This window comes from Canis lupus, chromosome 12, assembly GCF_048164855.1.
Source record: "Canis lupus baileyi chromosome 12, mCanLup2.hap1, whole genome shotgun sequence".
Classification (NCBI taxonomy): domain Eukaryota; kingdom Metazoa; phylum Chordata; class Mammalia; order Carnivora; family Canidae; genus Canis; species Canis lupus.
Window position 1 is genome coordinate 15010932 of NC_132849.1, and position 26238 is coordinate 15037169.

A 26238-nucleotide genomic window follows, 5' to 3' on the forward strand; every position below is an offset into this window, starting at 1 on the left:
GAAAGCAGCTTAACTTCCAGGGCTCTCTTTGTCATGTTTGCTTCTCCAGCCTCTTCAGGAGCTGTGAGGAGTCCTCCCTGGAGCCTGAGCTCACTGGGTCCCCTGGGCGGTGATGTTAGCCTCCTATTCTGCCAAAACCTTGAGGCCACAATCACTCTGACATCACCCATATTTCCATGGTGCTTAGTAAGGAACCGAGAGCTCGTCCACATGCCTCTGCCTGAGACAACTTCTGTAATGGTGATTTTAGGGGTCCTTTCCTTTGCCCAGAGGTCTCATTTCATGTGTGAGCACCTTTTCTTCCCGTCTTGTACCCTAACTTGCCTGTCCCTGACAATGGTAAGCTTCACTCATTACTTAGCTCTACCCATTCACCGCCTGGAATCTCTGACACATGAACATGAATCAGGAAACACGGGAAATTAAAAAATATATATCTCCACCAATGATCTTGTCAGACTGGAGACAGGAGAAGAGAAGCAAGAGGAAATTAGGACAACTTGTCAACCTTTCCAGGACCTGACTGTCTCACGACTGCTCCACTTTAAAGTGGTTAGAAACTTTAAGGACTTCAACCCTAAACTTTTGGGTTTTTAACTTGTCAGTCTTTGTTAGCCAAAAGGAAACCATCTCCATCCAACAACCCCTAGTTTGATTCATTATGGCAAGTAATCATCAGACAACCAAATAGTTGTTTACTCATATACCTGGCACTAAGGGATACTGTTGAAAAACACAAATTAGACAGATATTCCTCAGCTTAAAATCCTTACATTGGGACACCTGAGTGGCTCAGTGGTTGAGCGTCTGCCTTTGCCTCAGGTCGTGATCCCAGGGTCCTGGGATCAAGTCTCACATTGGGCTCCCTGTAGGGAGACTGCTTCTCCTTCTGCCTACATCTCTGCCTCTCTCTCTATGTCTCTCATGAATAAATAAATAAAATCTTTAAAAAGAAAGAAAAGAAAAGAAAAAAAGAACAGAAGAAAAGAAAAGAAAAGAAAAGAAGAAAAGAAAAGAAAAGAAAAGAAAAGAAAAGAAAAGAAAAGAAAAGAAAAGAAAAGAAGAAAAGAGCCAAGTCCAAAAGTGTATGGTGTAATCAGGGGTATTTTGGGTTAGTTTTTCCTTTGTCTCTCAAGCTCCCTCTCACAACCCCTGTGCCCATCCTAGACAATCTAACTGTATTGTACACTGAAGAGACACTCCTGAATACACATTTACACCATGAGGTCTTGTCAATGATTCGCCTTCCAATGCTTGGAACCCCCACTAGCACCCCCACTAGCAGGTGGTCTAGCACCACCTCTACCATCAGAAGCTAAGGTTTGACATCCTGTGCTCAGACTTTTACAATAGTCAGCCAACTCAGTTTCCTAAAATCCTCCTTCCCCATCATTCACTCCTTTGCTCTTCTATTCCAAAATCAGTTTCGAACACCTACAGTGCCACTAACTGTATAAACTTGTGCAAATTTCCCATGCTTCAATTACCTATAAATCAAGATGATAGGGACTCCTGGGTGGCTCAGTGGTTGAGCGTCTGCCTTCAGCTCATGTTATGATCCTGGGGTCCTGGGATCGAGTTCTGCATCGGGCTCCCCACAGGGAGCCTGCTTCTCCCTCTGCCTATGTCTCTGCTTCTCTCTCTGTGTCTCTCATGAATAAATAAAATCTTTTAAAAAAATCAGGATGATAATGGTAAAAAGAATACTTCTCTTATAGGACTATTATGTTGTTAGAAAACAGTGCCCAGCATAATAAGGGCTGGATCAATGCAGGCTATTGTATTAGTTGTGGCTCTTGTCATTACTGTTGTTGTTGCTTGCTAGCACTCTCAGGTGCTACAGACATAGTGGTAACAAGAGAGACAAAAATCCCTGTTTTGAGGCACCTAGGTGGCTCAGTCAATAAAGCATCCCACTCAGTTTTGGCTTAGGTCATGATCTCAGGGTTGTGAGATCAATCCCCATGAAGGGCTGTGTGCTGGGTGTGGAGCCTGCTTAAGATTTTCAATCTCTCTCTCTCTCTCCCCCCTTCTATTACTCCTCCACCTTCCTCTAAAAAAAAAAAATCCCTGTTCTTACAGAACTTATAGCATAGGTGCAGAGAATAAAAATTGTGTGTGTGTATGTGTGTGTAAAAATCCCAGCTAGTTACAGGGAGTTATTTACAGAATTAAAATGGAGTAATATACCCTTCACACTCATTAGATGGTTATTATCAAAAGAAACCCAGAAAATAACAAGAAGCTGGCATGGATGTGGAGAAATTGGAACACTTATGACTATTACTGGGAATATAAAATAGTGCAGTTACTGTGGAAACCAGTATGGCAGTTCCTCAAAAAATTAAGCACAGAATAATCATATGATCCAGTGATTCACTTTTGGGTATATAACCAAAAGAATTGAAACTAGGGACTCAGAGGGATACTTGTACCCCAATATTCATAACATTATTTGCAATAGCCAAAAGAGAGATTAATATAGCATATTATATATTACATATTTGTGAATATTGTTCAGCCTTAAAAAGAAGTAGAATTCTGACACTTGATATAACATGGCTAAACCTTGAAGACAGAATGCTAACTAAAATAAGCTAGACACAAAAGGACAAATTTTGTGTGATTCCACTTCTATGAGATACCTAAAAGAGGCAGATTCATAAAGTCAGAAATTAAATAATGGTTGGCAGAGGCTGGAGGTACAGAGGGGGATGAGAGCTGTTGTTTAATTGATATACACAGTCTACATTTAGAAAGATGAAAAAAAAAAAAGAAAGATGAAAAAGTTCTGGAGATGCGTGGTATGATGGTTACACAACAATGTGGATTATTTAATGTCACTGAATTATACACTTGAAATTATTAAGATGGTAAATTGTGTTATGTATGTTTTACCACAATAAAAATAGATACCCATTTTTTTTAAAAAGCACAGTGACGGGATCCCTGGGTGGCGCAGCGGTTTGGCGCCTGCCTTTGGCCCAGGGCGCGATCCTGGAGACCCGGGATCGAATCCCACGTCGGGCTCCCGGTGCATGGAGCCTGCTTCTCCCTCTGCCTGTGTCTCTGCCTCTCTCTCTCTCTCTCTCTCTGTGACTATCATAAATAAATAAAAATTAAAAAAAAAAAAAGCACAGTGACATAACAATGTCTGCACATGTAACTTCTAGATTGATGGTCAGAGAAGGTGTCTCTGAGGAAGTGACATATAAGCTGAGCTCTGGATGACAAGAAGGAACCAGCCATGTGTAGATGTTGGGTGAGGGGGAAGCAGGCTAGACAAGGGGTACAGAGAGTGCAAAGTCCTGAGGCAAAAACATGTTTGAAGGGTTCTAGGAACCCAAAGAAGGCTCCTGTGGTGGGACCCATGGGGCAAAGGAGGGAGAGTAGCTGGAGTGGAAGGTAAAGAAGTGAGCACAATAACCACATGACAAGTCTCTCAAGAAGTTTTTCTATAAAGAGAAACAGAAATGGGGCAGATGTCAAAGGGGCCTGTGGGAAAATGTTTAGTTTAGTTTTCAAGATGGAATGATCCAGCAGAGAAAGAGAACTGGCAAGGCTAAAGAGAGAGGCAGAATCGTAGAAAAAAGTCCCTGAGTAAAGAGAAGGAATAAGATCCAGACCACTAGTGGAGTTTCTGGTGAGAGGTGATGCCAGCCTAAGTCCCTGTTCCTGTATTTCTCAATACTGAGACTGGGCATACTTTCCTGCCCTTGCATTAAACAATACTGTAATTAATTTAGTAATTTAGCTAGTGGTTACAGGAAAGCCCTGACCCTGGTAGATAAGACTGTGCCCTCCACCTCACAGAAGACTTCACCTCATGCCCACCATTTCCAAACTGTTATGCATTTGCTCAGTCCTAACCAGCTCTCCTCCTTGCAAAACTCACCTTAAAATCACCCAGCCATGATTTTAAAACTCTATAAACATCCTGTCCCCCATGTCCGTATTTGGAGACACTACCAAGATTCCAGCAAGTGGAGCTCTCCCTTATTGCAGTGAGTCTAACAAACTAAGCTTAACCCATTGATGGTCTTTTGGGGAGTTAACACTGACTTTTGATGGGGGCTGGGATATTCATCCATTGTTAGAGGAAGTAGGGTATAGATGGATTCAAGTGTTTTGAGGGCTAGGTGGTGGAGAGGTGATGGAGTCATCTTTCTAAAATATAGAAATTATACCACGACTACCATGTACCCTATTGTTGCTGTCACAAATTCCCACAAGCTTAGTGGCCTGAAACAATGACAGATGTATTCTCTTACAGTTCTGTAGGTCAGAAGTCTGAAGTGGATCTCACTAGGCAAAAAAACAAGGTGTCAGCAGGGCTGGATTCCTTCTGGAGGATCCAGGGGAGAATCCATTTCCTTGCCATTCACAGCTTCTATCTGCTAATTGCATTCCTTTCAAAGTCACCACTCCTGTCACTCTGACCTCTGCTTTTGTCATTACCACTCCTTCTCTGACCCAGACCTCCCTGGATCCCTCCTTCACTTAGAAAGGCCCTTACAAGTGACCTCACATTGGGTCTGCCTAGAACATCCTGGACAAACACCCAAATCAAGATCCTCAATCACATCTGCAAAGTCCCTTTTGTCATGTAAGGTAACATATTGCTTCTAGGAATTAGAACAAAGAATTCTTTGGGGGCCACTATTCTGCCCACCACACACTATTATAAATCTGTGATATCGTAATTTGTAATAAATATTTATTTTTTGTCTTCACCCATAGTTCCTGGCTCAAAACCCTTGGAATTTTCTAAGGGAGGAAAGAGGGGCTAGAGACTGAATTCAATTACCAGTGGTCAATGGCTTAATCAATCACACCTACATAATGAGGCTCCATAAAATTTCCTGAACTATGGGGTTTGGAGAGCTTCCAGGTTGGTGAACCAGAATGCATCCTGTGCCAGAAGGGTGGTGCCCCCCCCCCCAACTGCACTGGGAGAAAAGATCCTGTGTTCAGATCTCTTCCAGACAAACCCTGATATATCTCTTTATCTGGCTGTTCATTTGCACCCTTTAATATCCTTTGTATAAATTGGTGACCTCATAAGTAAACTGATTTCCTTAGTCCTGTGAGCTCTCTAGCAAATTAATCAAACCCAAAGAGGGGTATACTGGGTCTATAGCTGGTTTGATTAAAACCCACATTTAACAGGTGTGGAGAAAGAGTCATTTCCTACATTGCTAGTGGAAGTACAAATTGGTTCAACCTCTAAGGAAGGCAACTTGGGAGTACTGATCAAAATAAGTGTCAATATTTTCTAATCCAACAACTGCACGTCTAGAAATTTATTCTCGCACATGTGTAAATGACATATCATCCACGTTTGTAATAGCAAAAAGATTGGAAACAACCTAAATATCCATCAGTAGAGAAATGGTTAAATAAATTACAGGCATTCTTTGGAGATACTGCAATAAAGCAAGGATTGCAATAAAGGGAGTCGAATGCATTTGTTTCCCAGTCCACATAAAAGTCATTTAAACTACACTGTAGTCAATATATTAGGTGTGCAACAGCATTGTCAAAAAGAACAATGTTTATATATTTTTTAAAAGATTTTATTTATTCATGAGAGACATACAGAGAGAGGCAGAAACATAGGCAGAGAGAGAAGCAGGCTCCCTGCAGGGAGCCCAATACGGAACTCAATCCCAGGACCCCAGGATCATGCCCTGAACAAAAGGCAGATGCTTAACCACTAAGTCACCCAGGTACCCTGAACAATGTTTATATCTTAATTTAAAAATCCTTTATTGCCAAAAATGCTAACCACCATCTGAGCTTTCAGTAAGTTTTAAACACTGACATCAGATCATATAACAAAGACAACAATGAACCAGTTTGAAATACTATGAGAATTACCAAAATGTAACCTAAACACACAAAGTGAACAAATGCTATTGGAAAAATGGTGCCGATATATTTGCCCAGCAGACAGTTGCCACAAACCTTCAATTTGTGAAAAACAGTATTTGTGAAGCAAGGGAAACTGAAGTGCAGTAAGATGAGGTATGCCTGAATAGTCAATCCACACTATGAAGTACGAAGCCATAGTAAGAAAAATGAGAAAGCTCACTGTGTACTGAATCAGTAATCTCCCAGGTACATTATTTTTAATAAGCTTGTTATTTGGAATAATTTTAGATTTGGAAAAAAAATTGTGAAAATAGTACAGAGAGTTCCTATATACCCCTTGGCCAGTTCAGTCTCCCCTGATGTTACCTGCTTACACTACATGTGTGAAAGGGTGCCAATCTAAAATGGAACTGGGGGACGCCTGGGTGGTTCAGTGGTTGAGAGCCTGCCTCCAGCCCAGGGCATGATCCTGGAGTCCTGGGATCGAGTCCCACATCGGGCTCCCTGCATGGAGCCTGCTTCTCCCTCTGCCTGTGTCTCTGCCCCCCCCCCCTCTGTCTCTCTCATGAATAAATAAATAAAATCTTTAAAATAAAATAAAATAAAATAAAATAAAATAAAATGGAACTGGAAGGGACAATATGAACTGAAGAATGTCATGCGTGCACTCTCAGAGGGATGCAGTTTAAGAGCTGAAAGACTGTTTTCCCATAAATGCCCAATTTACAAAAGAGTGAGACTTATCTCCTGACCAATGAACATCTGCTAAGAAGATCTCCCCATTCCCAAACCAGTGAGCTTACTTCTTGGACTCTGGATGGACTTCTTCCTCTTTGTAGTCCTACAAAAATTGGCCTGCCCCAAACTGTCAGAAGACTTGCTTGCAGCTTGATACAACCCGTTTCCCAAAATGCAATTCCTCCACTCTTTCTGAATAAACCTAGTTTCTGGTAGTTTGAGCTTGCCTCAGTTTACCTCTTTATTTAGTTCGCCCCATGATACATTGTCAAAATTAAAAAACAAATATGGGGACCTTTCTGCTAAATAAACTCTAGCCTTCATTCAGATTTTACTGTTTTTTTCCATTAATGTCCTCTTTCTCCTCCAGGATCCAATCCAGGATCTCCAGACTGTGACAGTTTTTCAGGCTTTCCTTGTTTTTCACAAATTCAGTGAGTTCCTTGAGCCTCACAGGCCAGATATTTCATAGGATACCACTCAATTTTGTTTTGAATGGTACTTTTCTCAGGACTAGACTGGGGCTCTGAGTTTCTAGAAAGAATACCACAGAGGTGAAGTGGCTTCTCTTTGCATCATGGTAGGTGGCACCATGATGCCCATCCCTCATCACAGGTGATATTTACCTTGATCACAGGGTTAAGGCAGTGTTTGCCTGGTTTCTCCAGTAATATTACTATTTTTTGCCTTTCCAAAGTCTGTTCTTTGAAATCCAGCCACTAAGTGAAGTCCATTCTTATCTGTGGGAAGGGAACTAAGTTCCACCTCCTAGAGGGAATGTCTACCTATGTTAAATGAAATTTCTATTTCATGTTTTGGGTAATAATCCAATACAAATCACTTACTTTATTGCTCAAATTGTTCCAGCTTTGGGAGCTCCTTCAGGTTGCTCCTTGTGTCCTTTCCATGGGCCCAATTCTGGCATTTATTTGATTATTTCCTTAGTTTTGATTGCTGTCTGGAGGACAGCAGTTACCCCTCTCTCCCAGCCCCTGCTCTTCCTCTGTGGCTTCTGGTATTTTCTTTCCCCCTACACTTTCACTCAGCCAGCCTTCTGTGGAGGGCTAAGTCAGAAACAGCACACCTCAGCTATGTCTGTCTTCAAGGCAATTAAGAGGCCCTGCAGGAAAGCCCAGGGGTCCTGCTCCCAAACCTCTTTCCACCTGTGGAGCACTGAGTCCTCGGGGCATGGAGGTGGGGGCCCACATCTCTCACATGACCCCTGTCACCATGGCACTCTGGTACAGCTTCTTCTCCAGGGATCAAGACCCAGGGAGCTTGGTCTACAGGGGAGTGGCTGGCTAGCCTTTCTCCAGAGTTCTCAGGGAGGGCCTGGTGAGATGAAGTCACAGACTTGTTGAGCTCCAATGACTCACCCCTTGGGATCTCCCTCTTCTCAGCTCTTCTATCCGATGTTTATTTCCTAACCCAAAGCTACTGAGTCTGAGTTTTCCTTCTGAAACGACTGACAGAGAAGACTTTCTCCCTCCAAGGATACTAACAGAGAAACAACTGTAGGGATGTGGGCATTTGTTGGCATCAATGCATTCTGCCAAACACTAAGAAGCAAGAGAAGGTGGAGTGTAAGTGTGAATGGAGGTGTAAGTGGGCATGGGAGGGTGAGTGTGACCTCACCCTTGAGTTGCAAATGCACCTTTCATTCCTTGCTCCCAGATTCTAAATAGGTCTTCTCTCCATGCCCATTGCCAATACCCCCATGCTGCCATCACCTCTCAGACCACAGCTATACCCTGTTAAGACTATGCTTATCCTGTTCCAAGTCATTGTACAGATGTGTTTCACAGCCCAGATCATATTATATCACTAATCTCTTTCAAAGCCTTCAATGGCTCTTCATTGCTATCATGATAAAGACTCTCAATCCCTTACCTTACCTTGTACCACTCCCTTCTCACTGTCCCAACTGCAGCCACCTTGGGTCCTCCTTACCCTGTACCCAGCCTCCTTACCCTGGGTTCTTCCTCCGCTGCAATCCCCATCCCTTTACCATCATTCCCCTTCATCCTTCAGGCATAAGGGGTCTGTTAAGAGAATGTTAACTCTTTGGAGTCATTTCCCTCAATTGCCCAACACATAGGGGAAAAACACCAAAGGCTTGTCAGGGTGGAGTGGGACACCTGGCTAGGGGGAGATGATGGTAATGGGAAGAGGCCACCATAGTGGTGGTCCCCAACCTTCAGAGTGGGGTCTCTGGATGCTGAGGCAGGGCATACCCTCTCTAACTCGCACTGCAAGAGAAGATGTTCCCAAATGTCTGTCTGAGACCTCATGAGAGAGCAACTGCAGTGACAACAAGGATCTTTGTGAGGTGGGAGCTTCATCTGGCTGTGGTAGCACAGCATGGTCAGGAGCACAGACTCGAAGGAGCCCTGGTCAGTAAGAGCAGGAGAGAAGGAGCCACAGGGAGACTCACCCTCAGCCATGACAACATGAGAGAAGAGGGCAGAATTTTTTGAAGCAGTCCAGATAACCCTTCTGGTTTTTTTTTTCCTCCAGGGGCTACACTTCTGTAAGTCCCTTCCAGAGTCACAGACACTTGTATGTAGCCAGACCTCACTTGCCTTCCTGAAGAGGGTGAGAAGTGAGCATGGTAGTGAGGGATGGAAAGAGAGGGAAGGTTTCCACTGTCCCGAGTGTGAACTCCAGGAATCTTCAAATTCAGTATCTGACTGTCCCACAGGACTATCAAAGATTCAGCCCAGTGCATTTTGAAAGGATGTTCTGGCTAATAGTCCTCAATGCAACTTCTTTGCTTCCCAGCAAAGCGCCCACAAAACACAGAACACACACACACACACACACACACACACACACACACACACACAAAAGGCAAAAAAAATCACAGCAAACTTATGCCAGAGCTCAGAGAAACTGATGATAATAATTGTAGGCTGTTAGAGCCAGGTCTAGCAAAACTTAGTGATGCCAAGACACTTTTAGGAATTTTAGTCTTCCCACCTTTGGGATGCTCTCCCAATGCTCAGATTTAGCAAGGTCTAGGGAGCCCATAGATTTTACTTAAGATTAGATGCCAAAATGGGGGAAATGATGAAGTGGCCAATCAGGAAAACCTTATAGCATTAACAAATCTTTATGAAAAAATAACTAAGTTTCTGTAACAGTATAAGGAAGGTAGTTATTTTCTATATCTTGAATAGGATTCAAGTACAGAAAAACCTTTGGGTATTAGCAACAACAGTGTTTTAATGCAAGCCAGTGCCAAGTTTGCTCACTTGTGAGAAGCAGCGCAGCAGAATGATGAAATGCAGATTGTGAGGCCAGATTAGAGACAAGGAGATCTTCCACCTGGGCAGATTCTTGCAGGGCAAGAAAGGGTCTGGACTTTATGCAAGTAAAAAACCTTCAGGTTCCGCAGCCACCTTACAGAGGTCATATCACATCACAGTGTCCCATGCTCTGGTTATATGGGGGACTCCTGATTTGGGTCACATGAAGAGCTGCAAAAGACCAAGGCAGACATAAATATTATTTTTATATGCATACAACAAGAATGGAGAAAAAAATACTTTCTCACCAAAGGAAAAAATATGTTCACTGAGGGTCAGCATTGGGTTAGGTGTGTGATGCAGAGCAAATCACTTTAACCCTTCTGAGCCCTATCTATTGATAGGAATGATAATACCATGTCCTACATAGTGAAAGGTTAACTGAGATAATGATTGTTTGGCACTGAGTCCCTGGAATATGGAGTTGTTATTACAGATAATTGATATAGGTGAACAAGAAAATCAAAGTAGTTCCTTTCTGGTAGTTCCTTTGAGGTACACAATTTGAATTCATTGAAATCCTTGATTTATAATACATGTCTATCAGTGGTTGTATAGCACATAAAAAATACACTTCTGTTTTGGGATTGGACGCTAAAAGACCATCTGGATTCAATAATTCAGCATAATTCAAGGATTGAAAGAAAACAACATACCTCCACACTTGTACACACACCCCCACACTTATACACACCCATACCCACACTTGTATATCCACACCACACTGTACACGCACCCCTACACTTGTACAACACACCCATACTTGTATACCCATATTTGTATACACGCACCTATGCACACCCTTACACTTGAACACACACACACACAGGTATAAGTGCTTTACAACTGGTCAGTGGCTCATATCAATCTGCTGTCATCCTCAGAAAGGAAGTTCCCAATTTCATCCTGGTTACAAAGGTGTGGGAACATCAGGATTTTGAAAGTTATGTCAGATCTTGCGGCAGTGGGCTCTAACCTACAAGGGAGGGTGTATTGTGACCCACCTTGGGGGTGCACAGTGGGCAAATTGGAGGAAAGGTAGAGCTCTCTGCTCAGTACTTTCTGAAGGACAAGGTAAGTAAGAGATGTATATTTTGCATTTTCTCTTAGTGTAAGTCTACTAGTTTTTTAAAAATAACTAGCTTTACTCTTTTTCCTAATTAATTTAATTCTGCAGTTCTTTACTCTTAAGGGTTTTTTGTTTTTCTAAAATTCGAAGTATTCAGTTGATTAAATTCTCTATGTCTTAGCTAACAAGAGCATATATAACTCTGAGTTTATATCTGGAAACACAGCTTTGTCCCTATACCTTAGCATTAATAAGTTGTTTTTTCTTACTCTTTTTCTAAAGATTCTGGTATTCTAATCTTGATTTCTCAATGCCTCTACTACTGTTTAGGATAACTTCCCTCCCTTTTATGATTTCTAAAGTGGGTGAGTTTTCTTGTCTTGCTTCAACATAGTTATTAGCTATAATGTGGCTACAGAATATAGTCAGTACAATTTCTGCTTTGGGAATTTATGAGGGTTTCTTATATGCAATCAATATTTACGAATATTTGTAGCTGATGTGCATTTCATGGGCCAAGATCTCCCTCTGGTAAAACAAAATGTAACTTTATTTTTCTGTTACAAAACTTGTCCTCTTTTCTGAGTATCTATTACTCCTAATGGCCATTAAAACAATAAAATCCACCAACCACCTACAAATATTAGTCACTTCCAGGCAAACTCATTTCTGTTTTTTCAGGATTTTCCCCGGTCAACGAGGGTTTCCCCCTTCCCACCTTCCCGCAGCAGGTTGCATCTAAGCCAGAGGGAAACTTTGCAGCATAAAGGGAAGGTCATCTGAAGGCTCTGTAGGTCATTTCCTGCTCACTGTGGCATCCTTGAGGTGTCTTCTCCCCCCAGGCCTGTCCCCTGCCAGGGCTAATGCAGACTTAGCTTCATGGCTCATTTTCCTCATTTCCAGGCTTGGAACCCCAAAGCCACTTCCATTCTCCGGCCCTCTCCCAGCCACCTTTGTGAGACCTTGCCGTCCTCAGGTCCTCCAGTTCTGATGCAATCTTTTTTTTTTTTTTTAAGGATTATATTTATTTATTCATGAGAGAAACAGAGAGAGAGAGAGAGAGAGAGAGGCAGAGGCAGAGGGAGAAGCAGGCTTCATGCACCAGGAGCCCGAAGTGGGATTCGATCCCGGGTCTCCAGGATCGCGCCCGCTGCGCCACCCAGGGATCCGTACTTTTTAACTTCACGTCCCTAACTGGAGGTTGGGGAAAGGGCAGAGGGCAGGGCCCCTTATCATGAGACCCATGCAGCGTCTAATCCTCAGGCCTCCGGGCTTCTCCAGCCTGAGGCTGCAGGACACGAATCCCACCCCACCCTACCCCACCCCACCCCCGCCCGCTCTCGGCTGCGCTTTGGCGCCACCTGGCGGCGGCTGGACAGCCGGTCGTAAACCCTACCTGGGATTCGTGGTGCCCTTGCAGGTGGTCCTCCACCTGCGGCGACTCCCAAGAGAGCTCCTCTTTCCAGAAGCCTCCTGATTGGATGGCACCTGCTTTGTTGTGTGATCTGATGATACTGGGCAGCGAGAATACCGAGGACAACACCTTCTGTGGCTCGGTTTGCAAAAATAAGGTGGCCTGTGCTTTCACTGCCCGGCGTTCCCCCCACTCCCACCCTACCAACAAAAACTGATGACTTTAATTCCCACCTCAGCCCTTACAGAATAGAAAAGTCACCACGAACGGCAGCAGAATTCACACGGGAGTGAGGGATGTTTCCCTCCACGCGTGTTGGGAGCCCTCGGAAGGCGGTAATAAGCCCTCTCTGTAATTGTCTGGTTCCTCCTTCCCTGACAAGTGGGGGTCGGGGGATGCGAGTGCTGGGGTCAGACCCGGGCGGAACAGAGGCGGCAGCGGAGGACGGTGACCTGGTCCCAAATCCACCCAGGCGGTACAGCAAAGCAAAGGGATGGGGTGGGGGAAGGGAATAGCTTCCCTGCTTTCCCAGAGTACGGTTTGTGCTCTCCTACAATCCCTTTCCTAAACCGAGATGGCATAAAGCAAAGAAGCGATCACCAACCAGTTCCTAAAAGCAAAAATCCTCTTCAGATTTCCTTCGGTTAGCGGAAATCGGTAGGGATGTGATCTTCTGTAAAAGTGAAGTGGGGTAAAGCAACCCAGCAGATTGGAGGGGAAGGGGACCTCTGTACCTGAAGGAAGTGGAAAGACCCCTGAAGAGCGGGGCATTCAAAGTAGCAAGTCAATGGGAGATGGGGCTAGAGGGGTTTCCTGAGTCACAGTAGCTCGCATTCCCCTGGGGAACTGCCTGTGAGAATAAATTTTGCCTGACGTGAAATTTAGCCTTCCTTATACCCACATTTTAAAACAATAAGCTTGGGACGCCTGGGTGGCTCAGAGGTTTAGCGCCTGCCTTCTGCCCAGGGCGTGATCCTGGAGTCCCAGGACTGAGTTCCCCATCCGGCTCTGCCTCTGTCTCTGCCTCTCGCTTTGTGTCTCTCATGAATAAGTAAATAAAATCTTTTTAAACCACACACACACACACACACACACACACACACACACACAAGCTTGGTTGTAGGAAAATACGGCAATTTGGGGAAATATATTTTATATATTGGCTCTATGTATCTATCTATAGAGAGCTTACTGTTATTTGTGTGGGTGCATATCCGTGCGTGTGCATATCCTCAGGCTGCTGTAACAAATGACCACAAACTGGGTGGCTTAAAACAACAGAAATTTATTCTCTCATAGTTATGGCAAGCAAAAGTCTAAAATCAAGGTGTCAGGAAGGCTATATTCGCTTCAAAGGCTCTGAAAGAGTTTCATTTCTTGCCTCTTCCAGATTCTGGTGGCTTTAGACATTTCTTGGCCTGTGGCTTCTTTTATCTCTGTCTTCACATGGCCGTGGCCTTCTCTGCAGTTTGTGTCTTCTCTTCTGCCTCTTACAAGGACATTGGTCATTGGATTTAGGACCCATGAGGATAATCTAAGATGATCTCATCTCAAGATCACTAATTTACGTCTCCTTGCCAAATAAGGTCACATTCACAAGTTCAGGTGTTAGGATGTAGATATACACACTCACACACATCACATTTTTGGGCATTCTCTTCAGGTGCCGGTTATATGCATACATAAAACTTTTAAAACTGAATTTAAAAAAAAATTGAATTTAACTCATAGACTCTGTACACTTTGTATTTAATTCTTCCATATGGAAATGGCTGCATCATAGACCATCTTAAATGTGCTATACTTTATTTAACTGTTCAGTTAATATTAAGCACTCATAATTTTTGGTACTATAGACAAATGCTGTAGTGAACAGCCTCACAAAAACTAGTTTCTAGGGGCACCTGGGTGGCTCAGTCAGTTAAGCATCTGCCTTCGACTCAGGTCATGATCCCACGGCCTTGAGATCATCCCCTGCTCAGCCAGGAGCCTGCTTCTCCTTCTCCCTCTGTGTATACTCTCTCTCTCAAGTAAACAAAAAATCTTAAAAAAAAAAAAATCTAGCTGCCAAAAGTGTGTAATGAATGACTCATTTTTGCCACTCTGTATCCACTCATTGCCCCTTCTTCTGATTAAATACCCCAGCTGTTCCTGTGGAACTATTCCCTGTTGGCCATGGGTTTGGTGTAGCCATCATTGAAGATGCACAAAACTTTTCCAGACTTAAAAATAGAAATGAAATCTGACCTAGGCTAATTTTATGGTCTCTCCATAGCAACTAAATCTTAAGCAAAATGATAAGGCCGAAAACAGCTGTAGCTGATTCATTCTGTAACTAATTCATTGCTTTCTGTTACCTGATGTTGTTACCCTGTTTGATGATAAAGCAACCCCAGAGCCACCTAGGGTTTCTGCCCTTTTTGGACCTACTTTTTAGCTTTCTCTTTCAGGGCTATGAAAAAAAATATTTTTTTAGTTTTGTCTAAATTGATTTCCAGTTTTTGCAAAGATCCTTAACACATAAGGTTACTTGATAACCTTGATCCATTTCTTTTTTTGTCTTTTTTGCTTTCTTTTCTTTTTAAAGCTTTATTTTTTTATTTTTACTTTTTAAAGATTTTATTTATTTATTCACGAGAGAGAGAGAGGCAGAGACACAGGCAGAGGGAGAAGCAGGCTCCATGCAGGGACCCCGATGTGGGACTCGATCCCGGGACTCCAGGATCATGCCCTGCCCCGAAGGCAGGTGCTAAACCGCTGAGCCACCCAGGGATCCCCCTCTTTTTTGCTTTCTAATTAAAAATATTTAGCAATATAAATTTTCCTCTGAGCAGAGTTCTGTTGATGCACAGTGCTCTCGCTATCGTTTCATGAATGGATTTATATTTCTTCTTTGAGCACACATATACACAAATGTTATAGCTAATAACTGAATGGATACAAGATCAATACATAAAAATCAGTTGTATCTTTATATACTAGCAACAAACAGTCCAAAAAGAAAACTAAGAAAACAATTCCATTTATTTCTTTTTTTACTTTTTTTTTTTAACATTTTATTTATTTATTTATTTGGAAGAGAAGGAGAGAGCACAAGCAGGGGGAGCAAAGGCAGTGGGAGAAGTAGTAGCAGGTTCCCTGCTAAGCAGAGAGCCAGATGTGGGGCTCGATCCCAGGACCATCATAACCTGAGCCAAAGGAAAACACTTAATCCACTGAGCGACCCATGTGCCCCTAGTTGACTTTTTTCCTGAGCATTTTCTTTTGAAATGGAATTGTTAAATTAAAATGCTATTTTAGATGGAACTGGGGAGGGGGACGCCGAATATTTATTTATTTATTTATTTATTTATTTATTTATTTATTTATTTGAAAGAGAGAGCACACGTGAGCATGAGTAGAGGCAGGGGCAGAGGGAAAGAACCTCAAGCAGACTCCCCACTGAGCCTGTAGCCTAACACTGAGCTCAGTCTCATGACTCTGAGATCATGACCTGAGCCAAAACCAAGAACCAGACACTCAACCGACTGAGCCACCCAGGCATCCCTTTTTGGATGCATTTTAAAGTAAACTGCAGACATAAGAACATATCTACCTAAATTCAGGTTAACTTTTTTAAAAGAAAATTTGAGTTAATAAGTGGATCATCATTTTTTTAGAATAGTTTTATTTTTTATTTTTTTTTAATTTTATTTATGATAGTCACACACAGAGAGAGAGAGAGAGAGAGAGAGAGAGGCAGAGACATAGGCAGAGGGAGAAGCAGGCTCCATGCACCGGGAGCCCAACGTGGGATTCGATCCCGGGTCTCCAGGATCGCGCCCTGGGCCAAAGGCAGGCGCCAAACTGCTGCGCCACCCAGGGATCCCGAATAGTTTTAGATTTACAGAAAAACTGTGAAGATCCACATCCAGTTTCCAGCTTCCCCTATTATCAATATTTTGCACCTAGTGTGGTACATTTGCTCGCAGCTAATAAGCAAATTATTACTCTTTCCTAAAGTCAACACTGTATTCAGATTCCCTTAGTTTTTACCTAATATTCTTTTACTGTTCCAGGATCCCACCCAAGATATCATATTACATTTAGTCACTATGTCTTCTTAGTGTCTTTTTGATGATAAAAGTTACTCAGGCTGTCCTTGTTTTTGATAACCTTGACATTTTTGAGGAGTAGTAGCCAAATATTGGGTTAAATGTCCTCAATTTGGGTTTGTCTGATGTCCTTCTTATGATTAGACTAGGATTATGGGTTTTGAAGAGGAAGACCACAGAGTAAAGTAACATCCCTATCACATCATACCAAGGGTACATGTTATCTACATGATTCATCACTGTTGTTGACCTGATCTCCAGGCTGAGGTAGTTTTTGTCCATTTCTCCTCTATGTTACGTTTTTACCCCTTTGTGTACTATACAATTTGGATGAAATTCACCATGCCCAGCCCACTCCTAAGTGGGGAGTGTTGCTCTGCCATCTTGAGGTGAAGTATAAGATGGAGCATAAATACTCCCTTGAGGTATCTACATAGGTTGTTTGGAGTTCTTCTGTATGGGAGATTTGTCTATTCGCCTACATTTATTCTTGTTTATTTAATCATTTATTTATAACATGAAGACTCATGTATAATTATTTTATACTTTGGGTTACAATCTAATACTACTTGGTTTTACTGCTCAATTTGTCTTGCTTTGGCCACCAAGAGCACTTTCAGTTGCCTCCTGTGTCTCTCTGACATACTCATTTTAGGTGTTTATAAGCACTTTTTCACTGTCGGTCGCTACAAGTTGTTCCACACTATTTCCTACACCAGTTTTAGAATCAGCCATTTTCCCAAGAAGCCCTGGTTCTTTTTATTGGTGAATAGTATGAGAAACGAAGATCTGGGCACTGCATATGCTCATTGCTACTGGGGTGTCTGCTTCTTGATCCTTTCAGAGGGCAGACTATCTACAATGATTTGTCTATTCTAAACAAGTTCATATTTATGTCTACAATGTGAATCCATCATCACATGGTTTATTCCGGCCTCCTCCCCGCTCTTGTTTACTTGTAAAATCCCACTCCAACAGCAAGTTTCACATATGGAAGTGAAGACTAAAGTTGATTACTTCTTCAGCAGTTTCCAGCAGATTAACTCCTTTATCTTCAAGCTGCTGTGATTGTTAGCAAGACCTCCTATGCTGCTATTGTTATTTGCAAAATAAAATGTCAAGGCTTTCTTTTGGTCAAACAGCCTTCTTTTTTATTTATTTATTTATTTATTTATTTATTTATTTATTTATTATAGTCACAGAGAGAGAGAGAGAGAGAGAGAGAGAGGCAGAGACATAGGCAGAGGGAGAAGCAGGCTCCATGCACCGGGAGCCCGATGTGGGATTCGATCCCGAGTCTCCAGGATCGCGCCCTGGGCCACCCAGGGATCCCTAAACAGCCTTCTTAATGTTAAAACTATTTTACCTTGTTTAAACATCTTGTATAAGTACTTGACAAAACAGTTCCAAAGTTTTATGTGTAACACATAGTGTGCTTTGAGTGGAGAATATGGAAAAGGTCTACTCTGTTTATTGCCAACAATCCATGATGCTATTTTATTTTTTAAAAGGCTTCTGCATATTCAAGTGTCTGAGGTACAGAATACAGAAGTAGCGTATTTAATAATATCATTAGCCTTCATATATACAGCAGACTTTAACTGTAAAAATTGTTTTTAGTAACATATTTTATAGAAGGAAATTTGTATCATCAAATGTCAAAAATCCTTCATCTCCACCACTAAAAAATAGTTGGCAGTCTACAGCAATAATTTTGTCCGCTTTCTGTTTCAATGTTTTATCTCAAAAGTCAGGGCAGCCTGGGTGGCTCAAGGGTTTAGCGCTGCCTTCAGCCTAGGGCACGATCCTGGAGATCCGGGATCAAGTACCACATCAGGCTCCCTGCATGGAGCCTGCTTCTCCCTCTGCCTGTGTCTCTGCTTCTATCTCTCTGTGTCTCTCATGAATAAATAAATAAAATCTTTAAAAAAAAAAAGTCGAAGGAACTACATTCTTGAAATATTTTTATAAAGTCTGTTGTTCTGTAATTTGATTAGTAAGAACATAATGGGTTTAGGATGTCTCATTTTTTTTCTGAAACTTTCTCCTTTTATTCACAGTCTATATTCTTTGTTATATCTGGGTCAAAGTTGTTTCAGCATGGATATGTTCTTTACATAATTTTAAAGTTTTCCTCCTCATGAACTTTTGAGCTGGCAAAGTTGATGTTCTTCCTATAAGTCACAAGGATGATTTGTGAGACATGAAGAATTCCCAAAGAGGCATTTTTCTTGAAAGATTCAAAGCTAAATAAAATTAAATAGCAAAAACTAAATGTAGTTCTTAAACATTAGTTTGTTTAATGATACAAATGCTAAAATGCCAAGCAGCTCTGCGAATATTTAAATTCAGATATGATCTGAATTTTTTTCCTAGTACATTTATGTATTCATTTAAGAATGTATCTTATTTTTGAATTGAGAATACACTAACATAGCTTTTAAAAATCAATTCAAAAAGGTACACTCTGTGTATATATACTTCCATCCGAACTCCCCTCTCCCACCTCTATAGAGTTAACTAGTTTTATAATTTATTGGGAATTTTTCTAGTACTTAATATATTTTATTCTCCCTTTGTATCGTACAAAAGGTAACAGTATATACTTGTTTCCTATTCTTCACTTTGCCTTTTTCATTCAATTTTTCACATCAGTATATGAAGAAATTTTCATTTACTTTTACACCTGCATATTATACATTGTTGTAGATATATCACAAGTGTATTTAACCAGGTCCCTCTTTCAAAAGCAAAAAACAGGTAGGACTACATCCATAACTCTATGGTCAATTAATCTTCAACAAAGCAGAAAAGATATCCAATGGGAAAAAAGAGACAGTCTGTCTCTTCAACAAATGGTGTTAGGAAAAATGGGCCGAATAATGTAGAAGAAACTAGACTGCTTTCTTATGCCATACACAAAAATAAATGCAAAATGGATTAAAGACCTAAATGGGAGACCTAAAACCATAAAATCCTAGAAGAGAACATAGGCTATAACCTCTTTGACATTGGCCATAGCAACTTTTTCCTAGGTGTTTCCTGAGGCAAGGGAAATAAAGGAAAAATAAACTATTGGGATCACATCAAAATGAAAAGCTGTACAGCAAAGGAAACAATCAATAAAACTAAACAGCAACCTACAGAATAGGAGGAGATATTTGCAAATGACATATTTACAAAGGTTAATATCCAAAATACATTTAAAAACTTACAAAACTCAATACCCAAAACCAAATAATCCTATTTAAAAATGGGCAGAAGCCATAAACAGATATTTCTCCAAAGAAGACATACGGATGTCCAATAGACTCATGAAAAAAAATTACTTAACATCACTCATCATCAGGGAAATGCAACTCAAAACCACAATGAATTTTCACCTCACACCTATCAGAGTAGCTAAAATCAACAACACAGGAAACAGAAGGAATTGGTGGGGATATGGAAAAAAGTTACACTTGTGCACTGCTAGTAGGAATGCAGACTGGAAAAAAGTCTAGAATTTCCTCAAAAAGTTAAAGATAGAACTTCCCGATGATCCAGCAATTGCACTACTGGGTATCTACACAAAGAATACAGAAACACTAATTCAAAGGGATACATGCACTCTCATGTTTATGGCAGTATTATTACGATAGAATGAAAGCAGCCCAAGTGTCCATTGATTGATGAACAGATAAAGGTGTGATATATATATATATATATATGTGTGTATATATATATATATATATATATATACACACACACACAATGGAATAAAATTTTGTCATTTGCAAGAAAATGGAGCTAGAGAGTATAATGCTAAGCGAAGAAAGTCAGAGAAAGACAAATACCATATGATTTCACTCATAAGTGGAATTTAAGAAACAAAACAGATGAGCATAGGGAAAAGAGAAAGAGAGAGGCAAATCAAGAAAGACTCTTAATTATAGACAACAAACTGATGGTTACCAGAGGGAGGTGGATAAGGGTATGGGTTAAATAGATGATGGGGATCAAGGAGGGCACTTGTAATGAGCACTGGGTGATGTATGGAAGTACTGAATCACTATATTGTACATATAGTACTGAATCACTATATTGTACACCTGAAACTAATATAATACTGTATGTTAACTACCTGGAATTAAAATTAAAACTTTAAAAGCCAAAAACAAAAACCAAAACAGGTAGGACTACATCAAACTAAAAGGCTTCTACATGCAAAGGAAGCCATCAACAAAATGAAAAGGCAATCTAATGAATGAAAAAAAAAATAGTTGCAAATCATATATCTGATAAGGGGTTAATATCCAAAACATATAAAGAACTCATACAACTCATTAGCAATAAAACCAACAAAACAACAGGGACACCTGGGTGGCTCGCGGTTGAGTGCCTTTGGCTTAGGGCATGATCCCAGATTCCCGGGTTTGAGTTCCACATCAGGCTCCTTGCACACAGCCTGCTTTTCCCTCTGCCGGTGTCTCTGCCTCTCTCTCTCTCTCTCTCTCTCTGTGTCTCTTTTTTTAAAAAAAAGATTTTATTTATTCATGAGAGACACAGAGAGAGAGAGAGAGAGAGAGAGAGAGAGAGAGAGAGGCAGAGACACCGGCAGAGGGAAAAGCAGGCTCCATGCAGAGAGCCTGATGTGGGACTCGATCCAGGGTCTCCAAGATCACGCCCTGGGCTGCAGGCGGCGCCAAACCGCTGCGCCACCGGGGCTGCCCTAAACTCTTTTAAAAAATCTAATTAAAAGATGGGCAGGAGATCTGAATAGACATTTTTCTAAAGAAGAGGTATAGATGGCCAAAAGGTACAAGAAAAGATACTCTGTATCATTAATCATCAGAGAAATGCAAATCAAAACCACAATGAACTATCACCTCACATCTGTTAGAATGGCTATCATCACAGGACAAGAAACAGCCAAGTGTTAATAAAAAGAGTGAGGATGTAGAGAAAAGAGAACCCTTGTGCACTGTTGGTAGAAATCTAAATTGGTGAGACCACTATAGAAAACAGTATGAGGGTCTCTCAAAATATTAAAAATATTTTAATATTTTATAATAAATATTTTAATAATTTAAATCATTAAAAATGATCCAGCAATTCCACTTCTGGATATTTATGCAAAGGAAACAAAAACACTAACTTGAAAAGATATATGCACCCCCATGTTCATTGCAACATTATTTACAATAGCCAAGATATGGTAACAACGTCAATGTCCGTAGATGAATGAATGGATAAATATTATTCAACCATTAAAAAAAAAGGATGGAAATCTTTTCTCTATATCCTCACTCTGTTTAGGCTTTTTTATTTTTTTAAGATTTTATTCATTTATTCATGAGACACAGAGAGAGAGAGAAGCAGGCTCCATGCAGGGAGCCTGACATGGGACTCAATCCCAGGTCCCCAGGATCAGGCCCTGGGCTGAAGGTGGCACTAAACTGCTGAGCCACCAGGGCTCCCCATCCTCACTCTGTTTATTAACATTTGCTGTTTCTTGTCCTGTGATGATAGCCATTCTAACAGATGTAAGGTGATAGTTCATTGTGGTTTTGATTTGCATTTCTCTGATGATTAATGATACAGAGCATCTTTTCTTGTACCTGTTGGCCATCTATCTTCTTTAGAAAAATGTCTATTCAGATCTCCTGCCCATCTTCTAATTAGATTGTTTTGTTTTATTTTTTTTTAATTTTTATTTATTTATGATAGTCACAGAGAGAGAGAGAGAGAGGCAGAGACAAAGGCAAAGGGAGAAGCAGGCTCCATGCACCAGGAGCCCGACGTGGGATTCGATCCCAGGTCTCCAGGATCGCGCCCTGGGCCAAAGGCAGGAGCCAAACCACTGCGCCACCCAGGGATCCCTGTTATGTTTTGTTTCAAATGGAAATCTTGCCATTTGCAATAACATGAATGGACCTCAAGAACATTATGCTAAGCGAAATAAGTCAGAGAAGGTAAATACAGTAATGATCTCTCCTCTTTGTGAAATCTAAAAAAAAGAGAGAGGGGCAGCCCGGGTGGCTCAGCAGTTTAGGGCTGCCTTCAGCCCAGGGCCTGATCCTGGAGACCAAGGATTGAGTCCCATGTTGGGCTCCCTGTATGGAGCCTGCTTCTCCCTCTGCCTGTGTCTCTGCACCGCCCCCCCTCCCCATGTCTCTCATGAATAAAAAAATAAATAAATCTTTAAAAAAAAAAGAGAGAGAGAGAGAGAAACAAAAACAATCACATAGGGATGCCTGGGTGGCATGGGCAGGCCCAGAGGTGGCAGGTGCACAGGGGTTAGGGGTGTCTTTTCTTTTTACGTATGCATAGGTTATAGGTCATAGATAGGGCCATCTAAGGGACACCACCTACTGGTTGGGGGGGGGGGGGTTTGTCCTATGCAGTTCTTGCTGGAACTTTTATGGCCATCCTACCCCACAGGGGTGAGGTTGTAACCACAATGTGAATATATTACAATAAAGCTATAGGTTACCCTGGGGCAGGGAGAGGGGGCAGTGGTAGAGGTGGAAGAGGAGCAAGCATGCTCTGCATCTGTGGCTCTTGACCTGTTAGCTCCATCGTCTTGGAAGCCACAAGGCAAGGATGCTGAGGGGTCTTGGCAGCCACAAAGTCAGGATGTTGTACCCCTAGGCTTCTTCTTTTTTTTAAGTTCTTTTTGTTTTTTTAAAGATTTTATTTATTTATTTATTTATTCATTCATTCATTCATTCATTCATGAGAGAGAGAGAGAGAGAGAAGGCCCGTGGCAGAGACACAGGCAGAGGGAGGGCAGGCTCCCTGCAGGGAGCCCGACCTGGGACTCGACCCCTGGTCTCCAGGATCAGGCCCTGGGCTGAAGGCCCGTGCTAAACCGCTGAGCTACCTGGGCTGCCCTACCCCCAGGCTTCTAATGTGTAACCTACTTATCACCATATTTGACTTCAGCTTATGTCTAACTGCATACTCTGTCACCTTTAAAATGGGCATCCCATTCTTTTTTTATCTTTTTTTTCTTTTTTTTTCTTTTGAAGAGCCATGGCTCTCTAATTTAATTTTTATTTTATTTTATTTATTTTATTTTTTTAAAGATTTTATTATTTATTTATGAGAGACACACAGAAAGAGAGAGAGAGGCAGAGACACAGACAGAGGGAGAAGCAGGCTCCATGCAGGGAGCCTGATGTGGGACTCGATCCCAGATCTCCAGGATCAGGCCCTGAGCCGAAGGTGGCGCTAAACCACTGAGCCACCCGGGCTGCCCTAATTTAATTTTTAATTTTAAAATAAGTTTGAAGAGGGCAGCTCTGGTGGCGCAGCAGTTAAGCGCCACCTGCAGCCTGGGGTGTGATCCTGGAGACCCGGGATCAAGTCCCACATCGGGCTCCCTGCATGGAGCCTGCTTCTCCCTCTGCCTGTGTCTCTCTGAATAAATAAATACAATCTTTTAAATAAATAAATAAATAAATAAATAAATAAATAAATAAATAAATAAATAAAATAAGCTTGAAGAGATGAAAAGTTCCCCATAATGGCCATTAATGTACTAAATTACTTTTGGTTAAGTTAGTCCATTTAGTTATAAATGTACATGCAGAGGGACCATAGTTTTTAAACATAAAACCAGCCAGAAGGATGCCTAGGTGGCTCAGGGGTTGAACGGCTGCCTTTGCCTCAGGTCGTGATCCCAGGGTCCTGGGATCGAGTCCTGCGTCAGGCTCCCCACAAGGACCCTGCTTCTCCCTCTGCCTATGTCTCTGCCACTCTCTCTGTACCTCTCATGAATAAATAAAAATCTTATAAAATAAAACAAAACCAGCCAGAGTCCCAGTAAGGGCAGGGGGGTGGGCAGCACCCTCAAAGCATCTTGATGACTGTGATTCCATTTCTCAGAGATTTTTCTCTAGGGCAACGAGAAAACTTACTCAACAGCATGGTTTCATCAGGAACAGCCTGGTTCCAGAAGGAATCAGACTAAAGTCCAGTACAGTTCCAATAGGGACAGTCTGGTTCCAAACAGGAGTCTGATGGAAGCATGGGTCCAACAGGCACAGTTCCAATGGGAACAGGAACAGTCCCCAAAAAGTGCAACTAAAAGCTAAACAAGCACTTGCAGAGAAAAAACAAACAAGACCTGAAAACATCCTAATAATGCCCAGATAGTACAAACACAAAGCACAGAGCTCAAAATCCAGGAGAAAACTTACCTCAAACTCGAGGGTCAGCCAGAAAGCAATAGGAGCCCAACTGGCTCTGTGGGTGCAGGCCTGTTTGTTCAGAAGTCTGGTAGTTGTTGGGGGTCTTCTTTGCATCCCACTTCTGATCACCAAGTAACATGAACCTTTATAAACAAAACTGTCATTTATTTTACCAGCAAAAATGAGTTTATTCAGGAAGAGCAGAGAAATCACTCTCCTACAGAACTATAGGTAAGTCACTCCAACAGAAGAGAGGAATGCTCTTTTATAGAGGAAATGGGGGAGTTGGAAGTTATAAACAGAAAGTCCATTGGAATAAACTGGGAGTTCAAAGTATAGTGGCTTTTCAATGGCTGAGTTGTGGCAGTCTCTCATTGGCTGGGCTGTTGCCAGGGAAGGAAAAAGCCTTTCTTCCTCCCGCTGGAATAATAAAGCAGTATTCATGTGCAAGGTCCCTCTCTTCCCTTGGGTGTCTAATTGATAAGTGACAGGGCATGAGAGCTCACCCTGAGGGCCTCCATTCTAAAGGAGATTTCCTTTCATTAATTTTCACAGGGCATATTCTAATCTCTGCCATTGTTGCAGGAAGAACTCCTTAAAAAGCTAGTCATAGGTACTGGAGAACCAACACACCCAGAAGAGAAAAACATGGCTTTAGTGTTATTTTGTTGTAAACGTAGTCACAATAAATACTACAGTTTTTTTTTGGTTTCCAATACAAATTTTCAGTTTTCAACTTTTCCCTTGACTTCCTTCAATTTATACCTAGCCTCTTTAACACTGAAAATTTTAGCTCCTAACATTAGCATAATTATTTTTTTGGTCCTGCTTTTTATCAAATAATTTCAAAATAATACTGTGCATATTGACAATAAGTCTAAATGACATTTAAGATTTCTGTGCAGTTTCATTTGTTGTTAGAGCATGTTCCATGGTAACATATAATCTGAACTGCACATTTTACAAAAAGTTTGCAGTAAGTGCACCCATGTTGACCAGTAAAAACCTTTTCCCCAAATTGTTTTGGTGTTGATATAATAGCTCACACAGCACAAGGAAGCAAAACGCATTTCTTCTGAAGCCCTGAAAGGCAACTTTGCTGTCTATCCTGAGAGAGAGAAGAACCTTATGAAGACTTGGGTTGAAAAAAAAAAAAAAAAAAAAAAAGACTTGGGTTGAGTTATCAGAGGTTACTTACCACCTTGATAACCCCCGAAAGGTCTCCTGGTTAAGCAGATTTGTAGTTGTGTCCCAACTTCTCATCTTCCCTCTCTCCGAGAAAAAAAAAAAAATCAGAAATGTAGGTTTTCTAACGTACAGGTCTGGAAGTATAGATTCAGGTGATTACAAAACTTGAAATGTAGCCAGGGCACAGGGGTGCAAGGACACTTGGCTCAGAGGGTCCCAAACAGACCAGATTTGGCCAATCACAGCTGACAAAATCCAAAGGCAGAGAGAGGAGTGGCGGTGAAATCAGAAAGGAATTTATTTCAGTGAGGCCAGCATTCGGAAGAGAGCAGACTAAAGTCTCAAAGACTGTCTTCAAAGCGCCAAAAATACTTCC

At 41.5% G+C, this 26238-nt stretch overlaps 1 long non-coding RNA gene across 1 annotated transcript; it reads right to left on the minus strand.

The window, feature by feature from the left end:
• Window positions 1–9757: 9757 nt before the first annotated feature.
• LOC140601197 (uncharacterized) lies at window positions 9758–25569 on the minus strand. The gene is made up of 2 exons (XR_012004250.1): window positions 24684–25569; window positions 9758–10091 (listed from the first exon to the last, which is right to left on the minus strand). It is a non-coding gene; the product is annotated as an uncharacterized lncRNA (long non-coding RNA).
• Between the last annotated feature and the right edge of the window lie 669 nt (window positions 25570–26238).